The sequence below is a fragment of the Apodemus sylvaticus genome, chromosome 20 (genome assembly GCF_947179515.1).
Source record: "Apodemus sylvaticus chromosome 20, mApoSyl1.1, whole genome shotgun sequence".
NCBI classification, from domain to species: Eukaryota; Metazoa; Chordata; class Mammalia; order Rodentia; family Muridae; genus Apodemus; species Apodemus sylvaticus.
In genome coordinates, this window is record NC_067491.1 from 61,239,674 (window position 1) to 61,261,808 (window position 22,135).

Sequence of the window (22,135 nt, forward strand, 5' to 3'; positions counted from 1 at the left end):
ATTCTCAACCCTTGAGTCATGTCCCTTCTGTGTTCACAGGACTCTTCACAAGAGTCACCAAATACCTTTGAATCAGGAGATAATTATTTAATGATTCATAATGGTAGCAGAATTATTGTAATGAATTATCCATGAAAATAATATTATTATTGGAGTAACCAGAATATTTGGGAATATATTAAAGGGTCACAGAGTTATAGAGCTTGTGAACCACAGATTTTAGATGGTCAAGCAAATTTTAATTCATGTTAGGAGCAAACCATTACCTTTGTGAGTTTTGGGCAAGTGGTCTGCTAACTTAGTCTGAAAAATGGGGGTTACATGCCCACATTTTGAATAGATTTTAAAAGTAAAGAATTCTGTGTGCTAAAAATTATGCATAATTTTAGAGCACATTGTTTGTTTGCAAAGACTCAGGATTTAATCCACTGTTATCCTTATATGGTGCCAAGAAGTAATTTTAGATTTTGAGATACACAAAATTTTCAAAATCTGTTGGGAAGTGTTTAAAGGACACTTTTCACAATTTTGGATAAGAAGGTAGAGAATAATGGGTAGAGTGATGTCACAATTAACTTATGGTTCCAGAGGAACAAGAATTTTATTGGTCAATATAATCATGTTACACATTGTACACAATGTGAAGCAGTGTCAGGGATTCGCCCACATGATGCTGACCTCAGACTCAGAGAACTAATTGCTTATTTAGCAGGAGAAACATGAAGAATGGGTCACATTTAGCTATGCCATGGTTTCTGCTGATTGCTGTTTCAGGACTTCAGTTGAAATAAGAACAGTACTGAAAGAATTGAAAATGTGAAAATTTATGAGGAATATTGTGGTATGAAGTTTTATGTGGCAGTCAAACTGTGTGAAATTCATGACATGTGAAACTGTTAGAAATCAATGCCACCAGAAAGACATTGCATAGTCAGCACTGGGAGAAATGAAAAGGTCCTTTAAGGAAAAAACACCACTGGTTGAAGTAATTAATATGATTTAGAAATAAGAATTTAGAGAAAAAGCCCCAGGACCATCACATGATTTGATGAATAGAGTGTCCTTATTGCAAAAAGTGACAGATTTCAAGAGAAAAAATTAATATTTTATGTCAGTGTAAACAATGAAAGCTCATGCTGTCATATCTCAATGTTATGATTGTTTTCAAAAGGGTTTTCTAAAGTTATATTAAAAAATGTTTACTTATTTTAGGGACTGGAAATGCACTAGTCCAACTTCAGAAAATCGATTCCTTACTTCATCATGGGGTTCCAGGGAATTATGCTCAGAATATAATATCTGGTGAGAAGAAGCCATACCCACAAAGCCATCACAGGAAAAACATGTGACCTAATATGTGATGGTCAGATCGGTAGAGATCCAGTGAAATTCAGTTTAGATGAAGAATCATGTGAACAATGTTTTAAGTAAATATTTGCCTCTGTGGTGTCTTTCATCCCTGGTATGAGGAAGTGTGTTTAATTCTGGCCTAAACAAAACAATGTAGCACTTAGGGACAAAGATTACAATTAGAATGCTTGCACTGGAAGCCAGGATAGAGAACATTTCCATAGCTACCCTGACCTTCCCAGTGGTGCTGTGGTAGACAGGGAGGAACGTGACCCATACACTGCAGAACACAAGCATGCTGAAAGCCATGGACTTGGATTCATTAAATGTGTCAGGAAGGTTCCTGGACAAGAAAGCCATGAGGTAACTACCCAAGGCCATGACTCCCAGGTAGGCCAGAGCACAGTGGAAGGCAACATCTGAGCCCTTGTTGCAAAGTATGATGATGTGTCCCTGTTCAGAGTGAGCATCCATGTCCATAAATGGAGGGCATGTTCCCAGCCATATGCCAGAGAGAAGTACTTGTATCAGAGTGCAAGCTGGAATGACACACTTAGGGACCTGTGATATCTGCAACCATCTGATCTTTCTTCCTGGAGCTGTAATCTTGAAGGCCATAACTACAGTGATGGTTTTGGCCAACACAGTGGATAGAGTCACGGTGAACAGAAGTCCAAACACGTTCTGTTGCAGGATACATGTGGCTGTGTGTGGAAGACCAAGGAAGAACAATGGATAGAGGAAACAGAGGGTCAGAGTGATGAGCAGGATGTAACTGAGAGATTTGTTATTGGCCTTGACTATTGGAGTGTCTCTGTGGTTTACAAAGACCCCAATAACAAGAGCTGTGAGAGTAGAAAATCCAAAGGACACGAATGTGAGTCCCTTCCCCAAGGGATCATCATAGGCCAGAAAGATGACAGTTTTCTCCAGGCAGTGTGTCTTCTCTGCATTTGCATAATGAGTTTCTGGACAGTGCACACACTGATCCATACCTGGTGGAAATGAAGTTGATCATGAATGCACAGTCAAGTTTCCCTTTACCCTACTACATTTTATGCTTCAAACTCATTGGATTGTTATTACAACCATGTCCCCTTGTCACTTTTGGTATGGAGATATGAGTATTCTAAAGTAAATATTACACAAGTTAAGGTTTATACTTCTTTCCAAAAACCAGATGAAGAGTATCCTTTTCTGGAGAAAAGGGTATTTTTCACATTATACATTATAAATATATCACTGAGGAAACCATGCAGGAACTGGAGGGAGGATAAGGAGGTAAGAACTGAAGCTGAGTCCACTGGGGTGTGGTGCTGCCTGCCCTGCCTCTACTATTTTCCCTGACCTGCTTTGTTATGTAGCTTGTGATCACCTCCTCAGAGGTGCACCAACCCAGTGAGGCAGCGCAGCCAACAGCAACCACTAAACATGAGTATGTACAACGGATTTTCAATTGTGGTTTTTCTTTTATTACATAAATCCTGATTGTGTCAAAATGACAATGAAAAAAACCCATAAAATCTCATACCGAGAGCCTATTTATTTTAGTTGTATATTGAAGTATTCTTATTTTTAGCTTTTTACCTTTCTTTTATTTATATTTTGTAATACAGTTGAAGCACATATTTTCAAACTAGAAAATACCAAATTACATTGCAATAACTAATTCTACTTTTATACCAGTTCTCAAAAATATTTCTAAATTTCCAATAGAAGATGCGAATTCAATTTTGAAATAGACATTTTTCATTGAATTTCTTATGTAAAATGATTTTTTAGTCTGGGATATATGACACAAATTCATTTTTATTTATAATTTTTTTTCAGTTTGAAAATATTTTCTTCTCATGTGATGTTGGTTGGAAACTACTAAATATGTCTTCAAACCATTCCTTATCTTTCCCTAGCTCCTTTCATTTTTGATGGAAGAAAGTTCTCACAGGTATTATAGTGAATATATGGATGTTTGAGAAAAGTTAATAGGCCTTTTCTCTTTTAAGTACTACTGGGTTCTGTGATGAAATTAAGGGTAGAGTAGGGGATTTAAGTTCCTTTTAATATTGAGATAATTTCGTGGCTATTAGTTTACTGTTTTGGAAAACTTTTTGAAACATTTCCAGGAAAAGAACTACTTAATAGTTAAATTTATGTTTTCTTTGTTCCTCCAGAATAGATTTTTTTTCAGATTTATTTATTTATTTATTTATTTTTTAATTTTTTTTATTCGATATAATTTATTTACATTTCAAATGATTTCCCCTTTTCTAGCCCCCCCACTCCCCGAAAGTCCCGTAAGCCCCCTTCTCTTCCCCTGTCCTCCCAGAGGAAGGGAGGACTTCATTAATTGTGGGTGACTTCAACACTGCACTTTCCTCAATGGACCGATCAGGAAAACAGAAACTAAACAGGGACACAATGAAACTAATTGAAGCTTTGGACCAATTAGATTTAACAGATATATATAGAACACTCTATCCTAAAACAAAAGAATATACCTTTTTCTCAGCACCTCATGGTACCTTCTCCAAAATCGACCATATAATTGGTCACAAGACAGACCTCAACAAATATAAGAAGATAGAACTAATACCATGCCTCCTATCTGATCACTATGGAGTAAAAGTGGTCTTCAATAGCAACAGAAACAACAGAAAATCCACATACACGTGGAAACTTAACAATACTCTACTCAATGATACCCTGGTCAAGGAAGAAATAAAGAAAGAAATTAAAGACTTTTTAGAACACAATGAAAATGAAAACACAACATACCCAAATCTATGGGACACAATGAAAGCAGTGCTAAGAGGAAAACTCATAGCCCTGAGTGCCTCCAAAAAGAAAATGGAGAGAGCATACATTACCAGCTAATGACACACCTGAAAGCCCTAGAACAAAAAGAAGCTACTTCACCCAGAAGGAGTAGAAGGCAGGAAATCATCAAACTCAGGGCCGAAATCAATCAAGTAGAAACAAAGAGAACCATACAAAAAATCAACAGAATAGATTTTAAGAACTAAATCTTTGTGAATAAAACTCAGAGGAGAAAAATAAATGCTCCTAATATTATTTAATCACATATTTCTTGTCACAAATAACTTTCCGTATTTTTATAAAGGCTTTATTTCAAAAACTATTTTAGTTTCACTTTTCCTTAAAAGATACAGAAAGACTACATTTACTTCTTTTCACACTCAGTTCTGTATTTGTGTATCTTTCTTATGCTTTCTTGAACTCTCCTGTCAAATAGTTAACATTTTCTCAATGTGACTATTCATGCTAATGTAACACTTTTACACAAATCTGTTCTGCTGTGTTGTTAGATTATATTTGTTGCTGTGTTATACTAGCTTTTAATATTGTATCTTATAAACAATATTCATTAATTTATGGCAACTGATCTATAAGACAAAATTTATTTCGTATAAGGCGTATGGTTTGTCTTGAAATATTTGTTTATTATATTTCCCTGTATTCAAATTCCTTTGATCAGTAATTTCTTTAACTTTTGAGTGTTCAACATATATGTAGCTGTATTTTTAATCAATGCAATCTGATACTGTGATGTAGGTCTAAACCTTTATTCTATTCTATCCCTCCAAATGTACATATCTCTAACGTGTCTGAACTTCAGTCTGTAATAAAGGAAGCATTTTGGGGAGACAGTTGAAGTGGTCCTTCTACAACCACATTAAATTCGTAAGTGAAATTTATATGTCTTCAATCTGCATACAGGAACTATAACCGAATTAACAGGCAATTAGGTAGTCTATATGTAGCAGAAAAATACCTTATATAAAATATTTTACAGTCAAATAATGGAAATTAATAGATGAGGAAATATAATTATCCAGAAATCTGCACCAGACTTCTATTCTCCCACTACGTCTCTGCCCAGGTTCATCAAGCCTGTTGATCCAGAACCAAAACATTTAGATTTCTTTCCTTCTCTAATCGTCCCTGCCCAAAGAACTTTGTCAGGCATGGCTCTGAGGAGATCGTCCTTGCCAGATATAAAATTTTCTGCCAAGTCTCTTGCCATCTTTTTAAGACCTGCTATTCCAGAACCATATAGCCCCAAAATATACACCAGGGGACTATCACACCAATATCACGATGGTTAGCCATCATCCCAATATATATCATAACAGGAACATGCAGTGACTAAAACATCTAGATGGCTGTAGGAGTTCTCTAGTGGAGTTTTTTGGGTCACTTAGGTAGACTATCATGTCATCTGCAAATAATGATCGTTTGACTTCTTCCTTTCCAATTTGTATCCCTTTGACCTCCTTATGTTGTCGAGTTATTTATTGTTTTATTTATTGTTTTATTATTAAAAAAACATCTAGATGGCTAAAGGCATGAAACTAACTCAAACAAAAAAATATTTATGACACCAACAGGGCAAACTTACTCTACAACAGCAAGCCCTGCAAATCTTAACACAACTGAACCACGGTGCCCTTAAATCCAGTCTTATGAAGATGATAGAGGCCGTTAAAAAGGAAAGGAATAAAATGCTTAAAAAAGAAAAGGAAAACACAATCAGACAAATATAGGACTTTACAGAGGAAACAAATAAATCTCTTAAAGTAATAGCAGAAACTACAGTTAACCAGGGAAGTACGTAAAGCTGTTCAGGAAATGAAAGTGGAAATAGAAGCCAGAATGAAAATACAAACTGAGAGTAAACGGCAGATGGAAACCCTAAAGAAGTTTACAGAACAACAAATGCAAGGATCACCAATAAGATGAAAGGATGTAGGAGAGAATCTCAGGCATACAAAAATAGAAACTGGCACATCAGTAAAAGAAAATGTTAACGCTAAAATATCCCTGAAACAAAACAGCCAAGAAATCTGGAATACAAAGAAAACAAGTAACCTTAGAATGATCGTAATAGTAGAAGGTAAAGAGTCCCAAATCCCAGGGTAAGAAAGTATTTTCAACAAAATTATATTAGAAAAAATCACAATGTAAAGAGAGAAATACCTATAAACATAAAAGATGCTTGTGTAACACAAAATAGAGTGGGCCAGAAAAGTCCTCCCTCAACAAAATAATGAAAATGCAGAATGTAGAGGACTAAGAAAGACTAAGCACTGAGGGAAAAGACCAGGTATCATTCCATAGCAGACCTGTTAGAATTCTGCATTTTCAATAGATTCTCTAAAAACTGAAGGGCCTGGACAGATATCTAAAACCTATGAAAACATCACACATGCCAACCTAGAGTCCTAAAACCAGCAAAACTGTCAATCACAATAGATGGAGTAAACAACCATAATTCAAGACAAGTCTGGATTTAAACAATATCTATCCAAAAATCCATTCCTAAAACAAAATGCTAGAAGGAAAACTCCAACAGAAAGATGATAGCTAATTTGAAGGAAACACAAGAAATAGGTAATTCCATACAAGGAAAATCAATTTAAACACACACAAACCCATATACACACAACACCAACATCAAATAATAGGGATAAACAAACACTGATCATTAATATTTCTCACCATCTATTGATTCAATTTCTCAATAAATGACACAGACTAACAGAACAAGTACAAAAACAGGAACTCTCTGTACTGGCTGGTTTTGTGTGTCAACCTGACACAGGTTGGACTTACCACAGAGACAGGTGCTTCATTTGGGAAAATGGCTCCATGAGATCCAGCTGTGGGGCATTTTCTGATTTAGTGATTACAGGGAAGGGCCCCTTGTCAGTGTTGCCATCCCTGGGCTGGTAGTCTTGCTTTCCATAAGAAAGCAGACCGAGAAAGCCAGGGATGCTAGCCCAAAAGTAACATCCCTCCATGGCCTCTGCATCAGCTCCTGCTTCCTGACCTGCTTGAGTTTCAGTCCTGACTTCCTTTAGTGACGAACAGCAGTGTGGAAGTGTAAGCTGAATAAACCCTTTCCTCCCCAACTTTCTTCATGGTCATGATGTTTGTGCAGGAATAGAAACCCTGACTAAGATGCTTTCATTTTGCTGTATAAAACAAAGAACTCAGCAATACCAATAGACATTACCTTAGAGTAAGTTCTGAAAAAAATTTCCAGGACAAAAAGCCCTAGAAGTAAGCTGAAATAATCATTCTTATACTTATTAAAATAAACTTCCAACTAAAATTAATAAAAGGAGATGGGAATGGATAATTCATACTCAGCAAAGGAAAAATCTACTAAGATGATATTTCAACTCTCAACATGCATGCCTCCAGTTCAAAGGCATGAACATTTGTAAATGAAACATTGATAAAGCTTGAACCACATGTCAAACTCTGATCATTACTAGTGGTTAATTTCAACACTCTGTTTTCACCAATTGACATGTTATTTAGTCAGAAACTAAACAGAGAAATAACAAAACTTACAGACATTATGAATCAAATGCACTTAAAAGGCATCTAGAGAATATTTCACACAAACACAAAAGAATATACTGTCTTCTCAGCACCTAATGGATTCTTCCTCCCAATATTTACCAGATAATCTGTCACAAAGCATCCTTCATGGATACAAGAAAATTGAAACATCATTTTTTTCTGTTATGAGAGAACCTTGGAGGAAATTTGGACTTCAACAACAGAAATACCATGAAACCTATACACTCATGAAAACTGAAGAACTCATTACTCAATGATCTCTGGATTAGGGGAGAAATAAAGAAATTTTTAGATTTCAATAAAAACAAAGCACAGCAAACCCAAATTCTTGGGAAACAGTAAAAATAGTGCTAAGAGGAAGGATCACTGCACTGAGTGTCTTTATAAAGAATTTAATTTGAAAATTCTCAAAAGAGTAATTTAAACATATATGTGAGAGCTCTAGAAAAATGAAATACCAGGAAGAGGAGGCAAGAAGAGGAAATAATCAAATCAGGGCTGAAATCAATCAGTTAGAGCAAAAGGAATAAAATTAATCAATGAAGACAAGAACTAGTTCATCGAGAAAATCAATAAGATAGACAAAATCTCACCATATTAACTACATAGCAATCGTATCAAAATAAATAAAACCCACACTTGAGAATTCTTTGTTTAGCTCTGTACCCCATTGTTAATAGGTTTCTTTTGTTCTCTGGAATCTAACTTCTTAAATTCTTTGTGTACATTGGATATTAGACCTCTACCGGATATCCGGTTGGTAAAGATCTTTTCTCAATTTGTTGGTTGCCATTGTGTTTGTTCTATTGACAGTGTCCTTTGTCTTACAGAAACTTTGTAATTTTATGAAGTCCCATTTGCCAATTCTTTATCTGAGAGCGTAAGTCATTGATGCTCTGTTCAGGAAATTTTCCCCTGTGCCCATGTGGTCGAGGCTCTTCCCCACTTCCTCTTCTATTAGTTTCAGTGGATCTGGTTTTATGTGGAGGTCCTTGATCCAATTGAACTTGAGCTTTGTACAAGGAGATAATAATGGATCAATTTGCATTTTTCTGTAAGCTGATCATCAGTTAAACCATAACCATTTGATGAAATGATAATCTTTTTCTCACTGGATGGTATTACCTACTTTGTCAAACATCAAGTGACCATAGGTGTGTTGTTTCATTTCTGGGTCTTCAATTCCATTGCACTGATCTACCAGTCTGTCACTGTACCAGTTTACCATTCACTTTTTAAACACTGTTGCTCTGTAGTACAGTTTGAGGTCCAGGATCCTGGATTCCCACAGAAGTTCTTTTATTTTTGAGAATCGTTTTTACTATACTGGGTTTTTTGTTATACCAGATGAATTTGAGAATTGCTCTTTCTAACTCTGAAAAATTGAGTTGGAATTTGGATGGGGACAGCATTTAATCTGTATATTGCTTTTGACAAGATGGTCATTTTTACTATATTAATCCTGCCAATCCACAAGCATGGGAGATCTTTCCATCTTCTGAGGTCTTCTTCAATGTCTTTCTTCAGTGACTTGAAGTTCTTGTCATACAGATCTTTGACTTGTTTGGTTAGAGTCACATCAAGATACTTTATATTGTTGGTGATTACTGTGTAGGATGTTATTTTTGTAATTTCTTTCTCTTACAGAGAAACACCTAAAGAAATGTTCAAGATCCTTAGTCATCAGGGAAATGCAAATCAAAACAACCCTGAATTTCTGCCTCACCCCAGTAAGAATGGCTAAGATCAAAAACTCAAGTGACAGCAGGTGCTGGCAAGGATGTGGAGAAAGAGGAACACCCCCCCCACACACTGCTGGTGGGACTGCAAGCTGGTACAACCACTCTGAAGTCAGTTTGCTGTTTCCTCAGAAAATTGGACATAGTATTACCTGATGACCCAGCTTTACCACTGCTGGGCATATACCCAGATGATTCTCCAACATGTAATAAGGACACATGCTACACTATGTTCATAGCACCCAGAAGCTGGGAAGAACCTACATGTTCCTCAACACTGGAATGGATACAGAAAATGTGGTACATTTACACAATAGAATACACTATTCAGCTATTAAAAACAATGAATTTATTAATTTTGAAATTCTTAGGGAAATGAATGGAAGTAGAAGATATCATCCCAAGTGAGGAAACCCAATCACAAAAGAACACACATGGTATGTGCTCACTGATAAGTGGATATTAGCCTAGAAGCTCAGAATACCTAAGATACAATTCCCAGACCAAACAAAGCTCAAGAAGAAGGAACACCAAAGTATGAATACTTTGGTCCTTCTTAGAAGGGGGCACAAAATGCCCATGGGAGGAGATAAAGAGACCAAGTGTGAGCAGAGCCTGAATGAAAGACCTTCCAGAGACTGCCCCACAGAGAGATCAATCCCATATACAGTCACCAAACCCAATCACTATTGTGGATGCCAACAAGCACTTGCTGACAGTAGCCCGAAATAGCTGTCTCTTGAGAGGCTCTGCCAGTACCTGACAAACACAGAGGTGGATGATCTCAGAAAACCACTGAACTGATCATAAGGTCCCCAATGGAGGTCCTAGAGAAAGGTCCCAAGGAGCTGAAGGAACTTGTAGTCCCATAGAAGCAACAACAATATGAACCAACCAGAATCCCCCCAGAGCTCCCAGGGACTAAACCACCAACCAAAGAGTACACATGGAGGAACCCATGGTTCCCGCTTCGTATGTAGCAGAGGATGGCCTTGTTGGACATCAAAGGGAAGAGAATCCATTGGTCCTGAGAAGATTCGATGCTTTAGTATAGGGGAATGCCAGGACAAGGAAGCATGAGTGTGTAGGATGGTGAACTGGGGGAGGGGCGAAAGAATAGGGCGTTTTCAGAGGGGAAACGAGGAAAGGGGATAACATTTGAAATGTAAGTAAAGAAAATATCTGATCAAACATAAATAAATATTTATAAATAAAAAAATTCAGAAATGAAAAGGGAGGCAAAAACACACACAAGAAAAAAAAAAGTGTTAGCTTACTTCAAAGCTTATACTCCACAACACTGGAAAAGCTTAATGAACTGGCTAAATTTCTAAACAAATTCCATACTTACTAAAGTTAAATCAAGATCAGGTATCCTATATAAATATCTGTAAAACCCTAAAAAAAAAAAAAAAGAGAGAAGCAGTCATGAAATGTCTCTTGATTAAAAATACCCTAGAAAATTGGAATACCCAAAACATAATCCACACATCAAATGATGTGCAAGAAGAATGTAGAAGTGGCCCCTAGTTCTGGAAAGACTCAGTGTAGCAGTATAGGGCAAAACCAGAACAGGGAAGTGGGAAGGGGTGTATGGGAGAACAGGGGGAGGGAAGAGGGCTTATGGGAATTTTGGGTAGTGAGGGAACAGAAAAGGGGAAATCATTTGAAATGTAAATAAAAAATATATCAAATAAAAAAAATACACAGGGCCAAGTGGTTTTATTTCAGAATTCTCCCAGACTTTTAAAGGAGAGCTAAAACCAATTCTTCATGGATTACTCCACCAAATAGAAGCAGGAGCACTGCCATACTCATTTTATGAGTCCACGGTCAAACTGATACACAAATTTCACAGACTCAACAAACAAAAATAATTTCGGACCTATTTCACTTATGCATATTGATGCAGAAATACTAAAAACAATCTATAAAAATCAAAACTCACAAACCAATTCCAAGAACACATCAAAAATGTCATAAACCATAACTCAGTAGGATTCATCCCTGAGATCCAAAGATGGTTCAATACATGAAAATCCTTCTGCCTGATTCACCATATAAAAAAATTGAAGAAAAAAAACATATTGATCATCTTTTTAAATGCTGAAGGAAACATTATGAAAATGTGATACCAATTCATTCACAGAAAGGAACCTCCTATCTTGACAGAGAACTGGAAATCCCAAAAAGCAGCAGAAAGTGTCAGATGCAGATATTTGTACCCAACCAATAGACAGAAGCAGCTGACCCTTGTTGTTGAACTAGTGAAGGTTGAAAGAAGCTGAGGAGAAGAGCGATCCTGTAGGAGGACCAGCAGTCTCAATTAATCTGGACTTATGTGATCTTTCGATCACTGGACCACCAAACAGGCAGCATATACCAGCTCCCGCACACATACAGTAGAGGACTGATGGGTCAGTGTTATGAGATGATGCACCTAACCATCAAGAGACTGGAGACCTCAGGGAGTTTAGAGGTCAGGCAGGGTGGGGGTCTGGACCTCCATGTGGAGACAGAGGATGTGAAGGAAGTATGAGATGTTGAACAGTTGGTGAGTCGATGGGGGTGAATAAAATATGGAGTGTAAAAAATTAATTAAAATAAAGAAAATGTGACATTAATTCATTTTTTAAGTGTTTGAAAAATCAGGGATATATGTCAAACATCTAAATTTTACACAAACAACATACAGAAAGCCAGTATCTAACATCAAATTAAATGGACAGAAACTTAGCTAATTCCACTAAGATCAGGGACAAGACAATGTTGCCCACTCTCACTAATCTATTCAATACAGAGGTTGAAGTAGTAGCTGGAACAGTCAGAGAACTAAAACAGATCAAGTGGCTACAAATTGGAAAGAAAGAAGTCAAAGCATTGCTTTTGACAGATGATATGACAATAAACATAAATAATTCCAAAAATTCTACCAGAGAACACGTACAACTGATGAACACTCGGGGAGTAGGGGACCAGAAAAGGGGAAATCATTTGAAATGTAAATAAAAAATGTATCGAATAAAATTAATAAAATTAATAAAAAAGAAAAAAGAAATAATAATTAAAGAAATATTAAAAATCAGAAAAAAGTGGCTGAAACAAAATTAACATTAAAAATGCCATATTCCTTCTTTACACAAATGATAAATGAGCTGAGAAAGAAATTATGGAAACAGATTACTTTACAATATTTATAAATAATATAAATATCTTCATGTAATTCTAGCCATGCAACTGAAAACCTATAAGAAATTATCTTGAAATCACTGAAGAAAACATTGAGAAAGATATCAGAATATCCAAAGATCTCTCATGTCCTTGAAATCAAAATTAACATAATGTAAATGATTACCAAACCAAAAGTAACCTACGTATTCAATCCAATTCCCATAAAAATTTCAATACAATTCTTTACAGACCTTGAAATAGTAATCTTAACTTTATATGGAAAAACAAAATCCCAGCATCACTAAGGGAATCCTGAACTATAATAGAACTTTTGGAGGTAACACCATCCTTGACCTTAAGTAATAGTAATAAAATCTGCATGATACTAGTCTAGGAACAAACATATTGATCAATGGAATCAATCCTCAAAGCCACATGCCTACAGACACTTAAATTTCTGACAAAAACCCAAAATCATACAATGGGGAAAAAAGAAAGCATCTAAATAATAGTGGTGAGCTAATGGGATGTCTGATGTAGAGGAATGAAAATAGATATATATCTATCACCCTGCACAAAACTTCAAGTGAAGTGGATCAAAGACGTTAGCATAAAGACTCCATAGAACCAGGTAATGCTATTAAAAATGGAATACAGAGCTAATAAAAGACTTTCCAAATAAGGAATCTCAAGTGTCTTAGAAGCTCCTGGTGAATTGTTCAACATTCTTAGTCATCAGGGAAATGTAAATCAAAATGACCTTCAGATTCCACCACACACCCTTTAGAATAACTAAAATCAAACTCTCAGGTGACAGCAAATGCTGGTAAGGATGTGGAGAAAGAGGCAAACTCTTCTATTGCTGGTGGGAATGGAAGCTGGTAAAACCACTCTTGAAATCAGTGTGATAGTTTCTCAGAAAATTGTAAATAGTACTACCTGAGGATCCAGTTACACCACTCCTGGGCATATATCCAAAAGATGCTCCAATATGATCATATCAGCCTTTTTTATAATAGCCAGAACTTGAAACAACCCAGATGCCCATCAATGAAAGAATGGATACAATACTTATCATGCAAATACACAATGGACTGCTATTTAGCTATTAGAAATGGCAACTTTGAGTTTTGCATTCAAATGGATGGAAGTAGAAAATACCATCCTCACTGAAAATGTTGAGCAGCAAAAGAACATGAAACATATGTACTACTCTCTCATAGTGATGTGGCTATTAGGCAAAAGGCTTGTAATACCCACTATACAATGGACAAACTATGAAGATCAAGCTGAAAGAAGACCACATTGTGGATCCTTCAGTCCTACTTAGAAGACGGAAGAAAATAATAATGGGAGCTAGAGGGAGAAAATTGGTTAACAGAGCAGAGGATGAGGGGAGAAGAGGGGCAGGATACAATTCACAGACTAAATGAAGCTCAAGAAGAAAGAAGAACAAATTATGGATACTCTAGTCCTTCTTAGTAGGGGGAACTAAATACCCACAGGAGGAGATACAGAGACAAAGTGTAGATCAGAGACTGAGGGAGAGATAATCCAGAGACTGCCCCACCTAGGGATCCATCTCATATACATTTACAAAACTTGGACACTATTGTGGATGCCAACAAGTCCTTGCTGATAGGAGCCTGATATAGCTGTCATCTGGGAGGCTCTGCCAGTGATTGACAAATATAGAGGTGGATGCTCTCAGCCAACCATTGAACTGAGCACAATGGACGAGCTAGAGAAAAGACCCAAGGAGCTGAAGGGGTTTGCAGCGCCATAGGAAGAACAACAATATGAACCACCCAGCTCCCCCAGAGCTCCCAGGGACTGAATCATCAACCATAGAGTACACATGGAGGGACCCATGGCTCCAGATACATATGAAGCAGAGGATGGCCTTGTTGGACATCAAAGGGAGGAGAGGCCCTTGGTACTGAGAAAGTTAGATGCCCCAGTATAGGGGAACCCCAAGACAGGGAAGTGAGAGTCCGTGGAATGGTGAGCAGGGGGAGGGGGGATGAGTTAGGGGATTTTCGGGGGGAAATCAGGAATGGGGACGACATTTGAAATGTAAATAAAGAATATAACTAATAACAATAAAAGTGCTTGCTCAGAGGAGCCAGATACAGGTGTCTACTGACAGAGCCTGAGAAATACAGATGGGGATGCTCACAGCCAACCGCTGGACTGAGCACAAGAATCCCAATGGAGGAGTTAGACGAAGGCCTGCAGGAGCTGAAGGGGTTGCAACTCCATAGGAAGAACAGTATCAACCAACCAGAACACATGGAGAGAACCATGGGTACAGCTGCATATGCACCAGAAGATTACCTTATCTGGCATCAGTGGGAGGGGAGCCCTTTAGTCCTGTGGAGGGTGGATGACCCAGTGGTGGAGAATGCTAGGGCTCTGAAGTAGGAAGGTGTTGTGTGGGTGAGGGTGGCATCATCATAGAAGCAGGAGGGATAGGATTGGGTGTTTGCCGAGGGCAAAACAGGAAGGGAGATAATATTTGAATGTAAACAAATAAAACAAACAATAAAAAATTTTAAAGAAAGAGCATAGACTTAAAAATTTAGTTGCGATTCTGAAGTAATGTAATTGCCACGTAGTTCTCTTGTTTAGTTTTTTCATTACTTAGTTTTGACAGTGCACCATAGGGAGTATGTAAAATCCTCTGAGAGACTTGTCCTTCACCTGTCTCATTGGAAATCTCATTGTCTGGGCAAGGACTGCAGTCAAAGCAACAGGTAGGCCTTCCCTCCAGGACAACTTTCCTAAATCCAGGGCTGCAGCTCTCACTGCAGACAGACCGAGGAATCTGAAAAATATTTAATACAAGATACAAAATGCTTAGCTCCTAATCAGTGCCCAAGTACATATTTTATAATGGAAGGTGTATTAATTAAAATTTATTTTTAAAAACGTACAAACGTGCTATTGAATGAAAAGTGGAAATGAAGTTTGGCCAGCAACAGCCATCGCTTTCTTCCTCCTGAATGTGGACAGAATCTGCCCAGTTTCCTCAAATCGCTGCTGTCCTGATTCCCTGCCATGATGAACTTCACCCTCCAACTGTGATGTTCTGAAGAGAATCCTACTTTCCTCGCATTGGTTTTGTTGCCATTTTTCCAAGATGAGACTTAAAAATAAAAGAACATCCTCTCAGTTTGTTGTGTGTCTGCCAAAGGCTTAAAAGCAAAGGCCACCTGAAAACTGACTGTGACTGCCTTTCTAGTTGTCTTAGTTGTGGTTTCTATTGTGCTCAAACAGCATACCAAAAGCAAACTGAGGACAGACATGTTTCTCATCAATGGAAATAAGGACAGGAGTTAAAGCAGGAAACTGGAAAATTACTAGAAATGGAGAACGTGCAGTATTTCTGTTTACTATCCTGCTAATCATGGGTTTCTCACCCATGATTCTTAAACAACTAAGGACCACCTGACACCACTCCATTTTTTATGTGTCATTGTGAGATAATTTTTTCACTAATTGTTTTATTCAATTTCCATATAGGATGCTGCCCCTCCCGGTCCACACCCTAACAGTCCTCCCCCTCCCCAACTCTGCTGAGAGGGTGTGGGCCCCCTGGATTTACTGCCACTCTGCCACATCATGTCTCTACAGGATTAGATTCATACTCTCCCACTCTGGCCAAGGAAGGCAGCTAATTGTGGAGTGAGTCCCACAGATAGCTTAAGGACAGCCCCCACTTCAGCTATTTGGAACCAACATGGAGTTTGAGCTGCACATCTACTACATATTTTGAGGGTGTGGAGACTATGTCTATCTCATGTATGGCCTTTGATTGGTGGATTATTTTGTCAGAGCCCCCAAGGGTTGAGGTTCCTAGACTCTTGGTCTTCCTGTGCAGTTCCTAAACTATTCTGGGCCTCAATCCTTCCATAAGAGACCCTTAGCTCTGTCCAGTGTTAGGCTGTGGATCTCTTCATCTGTGTCTGTCTACAGTTGGGTGAAGCATCTTGGAGGACACTTGTGCTAGGTCTTTTTCTGCAAGCATAAAAATATCATTAACTGTTTCAGGGACTGAGTATTGCCCCAGGATGGATCTCAAATTGGGCCAATTATTGGTTGGCCATTCTATCAATCTCTCTTCCATCCTTGCATTTCTTTTAAATAGGACAGATTTGGGGTCAAAATTTTTGTGTCTGTGTTGTTGTCCTTATCCCCCCAAGGCAGGACCAGCATGGCTATAGGAGTTGTTTGTCCTCTTCATGTTACACATCTCCACAATCTGCTATTTTTCTCAGCTATGGTCACCTGAATTTTCTACTGGTACCCTTCCTAAAGCCATGTTTCTGACACTTCTTGTGACTCCCCCAAACCCTATACTGCTGGCAGCTACAGATTGCCTTTCATTCTTCTAACTCTCCCAACACCTGATACTGAGACCACCATTCCCTACCACCTTCCCTCGTACACCCAGTTCCTCCCTCACTCTACCCATTATGACTGTTTCAAACCACTTCTAAGAGAGATTCATATATCCTCGCTTCAGTATCCTGCTTTGTTTAGCTTCATTGGGTCTGTGGATTGAATCAGGGCTAATATATACTTTATGACTAATGTCCTCTCAAGAGTTTGCAAATACTGTGCATGCCTTTTGGGTCTGGGTTACCTCATTGGGGAGGATATTTTCTAGTTCCATCCATTTTCCTTGAAAATTTATAATGGCCGAGTGTTTTAATAGCTGAATAGTAGACCACTATGTGAATGAACCACATTTTCTGAATCTATTTTTCCATTGAGGCCTATCTGGGTTGTTTCCAGTTTCTGGCTATTATGAACAAGGCTACTATAAAGATAGGAGACCAAGTGTCTTTCTGATATGGTACAGCAGTTTTGGTTATATGCCCAGGAGCAGTATATATACACGTCTTCACGTAGTACTATTTACAGTTTTCTGAGAAAATGCCACATTGTTTTCCTGTGTGATTGTACAAGTTTGCAATCTCACCAGAAACGGAGGAGTGCTGCCCTTTCTCTATATCCTTACTACCATATGCTATCTCTTGAGCTTTTCTTTTTATCTTAGCCATTTTGATTGGTGTAAGATGATTTCTCAGGGTCATTTTCACTTGCATTTCCCTGATGACTAGGGTTGTTGAACATTTCTTAACTGCTTCTAAGACATTCAAGGCTACCCTTTGGGAATTCTCTATTTAGATCTTTACCACATTTTAAAAATTTTGTTATTAGCTTTTCAAATTAAGGAATCTAATTTCTTGAATTACTTATTATTTAGAATATTAGGCTTTTACTGAATGTAATGTTAATGAAGATCTTTTCACAGTCTATCAGCTGCAATTTTTGTCCTATTGATAATGTCCTTTGCCTTATGGAAATGTTTCAGGTTCAGTTATCAATGGTTTCATGATCCGTCCAGGAAACTGTCTTCTCTGCCAATGGGTTCAAAACTATTTCCCACTTTCTCTTCTATTAGACTCTGTGTATCTTGGTATTATGTTGAGGTTTTTGAAGCACTTGGTCTTGGGTGTCCTCAGAGTGATAAATATTGTTCTATTTGCATTCTTCTACAAGCATATATTCAGTGGGAGAGACATCATTTGTTGAAGATGCTTTCTTTTTTCCATTGTAAGGTTTGGCTTCTGTAAAAATCAAGTCTCCGTAAATGTACTACAGGGAACTGATTTCATTCCACCGATCAACTACTTTCATTTTATAGGAAACCATAAAGGTTTTATACCATTGCTCAGTATTACATTTTGAGGGCAAGGATGGTGATTTCTCCAGAACTTCTTTTATTGTTCAGGTTCATTTAGCTATCCTTGGTTTTTGTTTTTCCATATGAAGTTGAGAATTGCTCTTTGAAGGTCTGTAAATAATTGTCTGAGAATTTTCATAGTAATTACACTGTATCTGTAAATTCCTTTATGAAATTTGTAAAATTTAGGGAACACTCTAAATTTCCAATGTTCACTAGGTTAATCAAATTCATCCATGAGGATGAAAGAGGTTTCCATCTTCTGACATCTTCTTCAGTTTATTTCTTCAAGGACTTGAATTTGTTTTCATACATGTCTTTGATTTCCTTGGTTAGAGTTACACCAAAATAGTTTACATTATTTGTGGTTATTATTGGTAAGGGTGTTTTTTCACTAATTTTTTTCTAATCCCATTTTTTAATAAATTAGGGAAATATCTCCCATATTAATGGTCCCTCATACTACCATGTTTTATGATAATACTCGACAGGTTTTCCTTGATGAAAGAAGTTCAGAAATACTATGTATACTAAGATTCCTCTTCTCAGGGAAGTTCAATTTATGTTATTTTGAAAAAAATTTACCTTGGACTCTGGAAGTTAATGTAAACAGCCTGATATCTCTTTTGTTACAATGATGTCAGAAAGTAGTAATTGATAACCTTTCTTTAAAGGTCAAAATGATTAGATAATTTAAAAATGTTTAAAACACTTCCACAAGAATGAGCGATCAGTAAAACTCTTAATAATAATAGTTATGAGTGTATTGATGGGGTAAGTATTAAGAACCAAGATTTACTACATCAAGAAGCATATAAGATTTACTTAGAATCACACCTCTGTAAATCCTATGGGCCAGTTAATCATGTAGTCAGATATCATCAGCTGTTCCCCCTTGGAAGCACTAGGAACAAATGTACCCACTTTCACCAATAGTGAAAGACCTGATGGAAAGTCCCAAATGTTGTTAATATCATACTCTGGATCAGCCTTCCTTTTCCAGTCCAGAACCACAGGGTCACCAACAGAGTTTTTGACTTGAATATTCTTCAGAAAAGGGTGAAGCTAAAAGATATGAGAAGTCTTATGATGAAGTTGAAGTTATGGATTTATAATTTAATTATGAATAAGGAGATATTTCCTGACAATAATATATGATGTTATACACTGTTTTAATTAATTATCTATGGGATTGAACACAACAAAAGAAAGCTTAGGAGAAAATAAATATAATTTTTTTCTTAAATGTCAGTTTGCATAGAATATGCCAGGCCAAGAAAAACCAAATGATCAAAGATAATACAGCAAACAAGTCACAACTTTTTATCCGTTTTCAACAGATTGAAGCTACTTCATTTCTATCACTATTATCTAATAGAATAAAATATAATTCCAAGAATCTCTAAAATGCTACAAAAGACCCTATTACTTTGCCATGGTTTAAAGAAACTATCTTATTACTATTCCAAGTACTACCAAATGTTCAAGGACTATGGAGTGAATGGATCTCAACTTCTTTGAAAAACTAGGTATATCCTTATATTTCCTGACATTTTTACAGCCTCAATGTTTAAGACGACGTTATTTGAGTTTGGTGGATAATCAGGAGTTGGCTGATTTAGAGCACATACTTATTCTAATGGCATACAGGAATTTTGTATATATTTTGTGTAAAATGAACTTGAAAACCTGGATTTTTTTTTCTTTCTTCTTTTTTCTTTTTGTTCTGGTTTATTTGCAAGAATGAGAACATGCATTTCAAACAATCAAATGTTTTATAAACTTAACAACATAGAATACAATGGCAGTTTTCAAACTAGAAAGCATAGCCTAACATGAATTGGTAGCCATGACTTACATGTATGTTGACTTCTATGAAACCCAGAGGTACACAGTTGTCCTGTATGCTTCACTGACTTAAAGAGTGCTTATTGTTCCTATGAATAAAAAGTCACACAAAATTTCCCTAGATCCAATGACCTAATGCCCCAAAGTTGCCTGACACATACCTCTCAAGACAGCTTAACATGGTAACTCCATTATAACCACCAGCTTGGCACTTGGATTTGGATTGCAGATGCAGTCACATTGACAACTATGACTACCCATCACAACTAACTGTATGTCATGCTGTGAAACAACAAATTATTCTTATTTATCTAAAGTGGGGTGTCCTCTAAACAACATTTTCATTGCCTTTACCCTCTAATCACCTTTTCTTGGCAATTCCCATTCTACTTTCTAAATCTACTCTAGAATTTGGATCTACATTTCCTTTTTTATAGTTTTTGTATGCTTTTCAATGTAATTATTCAGTTCCATCCTGATGGCAGTTCCTCTTTTTAGACTAATCCATCTCACCACCCAACCTCCATCAACTTCTCTGAGATGGTGGAGCATCCCCTGGGTATTCCCAACTCTACGACATGAAGATGCTTCAGGGATCGGCACATTAATGAAAGTCTTGGTTTTTCTACTGAGAAATTATCAAGACAGATATATCTGCTATTTCCCTTTTTGTTTGCTTGGGGGTTATGGTTCTTTTTCAAGACAGGGTTTCTCTGTGTAGTCCTAGCTGTCCTGGAACTCACTCTGTAGACCAAGCTGGCCTCGAACTTAGGAATCTGCCTACTTCTGCCTCCCAAGTGCTGGGATTACAGGCGTGTGCCACCATGCCCAGCTATCTCTGCTATTTCTACAAAAAGAAGAATTAGTCTGTTGAACAGAATCTTCTACAGGCCACCCATCATATACATAGACATTGAACTATATTGATATCTAAGCACTGAAATATGCACTATGTCTTATAGGTTATTGAATGGAAAAATAATATAGCATTACCAGTTTGAGAGCTTTTCAGGCATCTGTGACATGTTGGTGAATTTACAATTCAAAGAAAGGCACATTACCTGCCAGGGAGATAACAGAGTCCTATCAATATTTGCCTGTGGTTGAACTTGTATTTGATCGAGATTCTTCTCATGGAGACTGTGGGCCACTGCATACACAGCATTGTACACATTGTAACTCTCTTCAGTCATGACCATTTCAAAAAGACTCCTTGGCAACAATCCCAAAGATGCATTGGACAGACATTTTTCGATGATTTTAGGTACAGAAGGCAATCTTGAGCAATCGAAAAAAGTCATCCACAAGATAAGAAGAAAAGTATCTTCTGGGTACTTAACAGGATTGGCTTCCTGCATAAATTTTGTAAAACCAACAATCTCCCCATGATGGGGTGAAAAAGTGAGAGCCCCATGGGATAAATGTAACACTGTATATGGATGAATACTTGGGTTAATCCAGTTTTTATTCATAACCCAGATTTTATTCATCGTGTACTTTCTATAGATATTTATTATTACAATTAATAGGAAATCAGTGGGTCCATAAATTACAATCACATCTGCTGATGACTCTAGAGTACACATCTGATCATATCTTAGCGAACGAAATGTTGATTCTCCCAGAAACGATACTGTTTCTACAAAAGCTATGCAGGCTTTGTTCTTTTCCATCTCCATTCTAAAATCTGATGCAAAATGAGAACCTTTGTGGTCATCTGTGATGAGCAGTCCCACCCAGGTCCAGCTGAAATGAAGCATCAAAGAGGCAATACCACAGAACAGAGCTGTGTCTTTGGGGGCTACCTGGTACAGAGATGTACACTGATTTGTGTCAACCATTGCATGATCAAAAGGCCCAACAGTAAGCTGAAAGGAAA

General features: G+C 37.2%; 1 pseudogene; it reads right to left on the reverse strand.

Moving 5' to 3' along the window:
* Window positions 1–1,407: 1,407 nt before the first annotated feature.
* Window positions 1,408–22,135, reverse strand: part of LOC127670654 (vomeronasal type-2 receptor 116-like) — a 35,274-nt pseudogene continuing 14,546 nt past the window's right edge.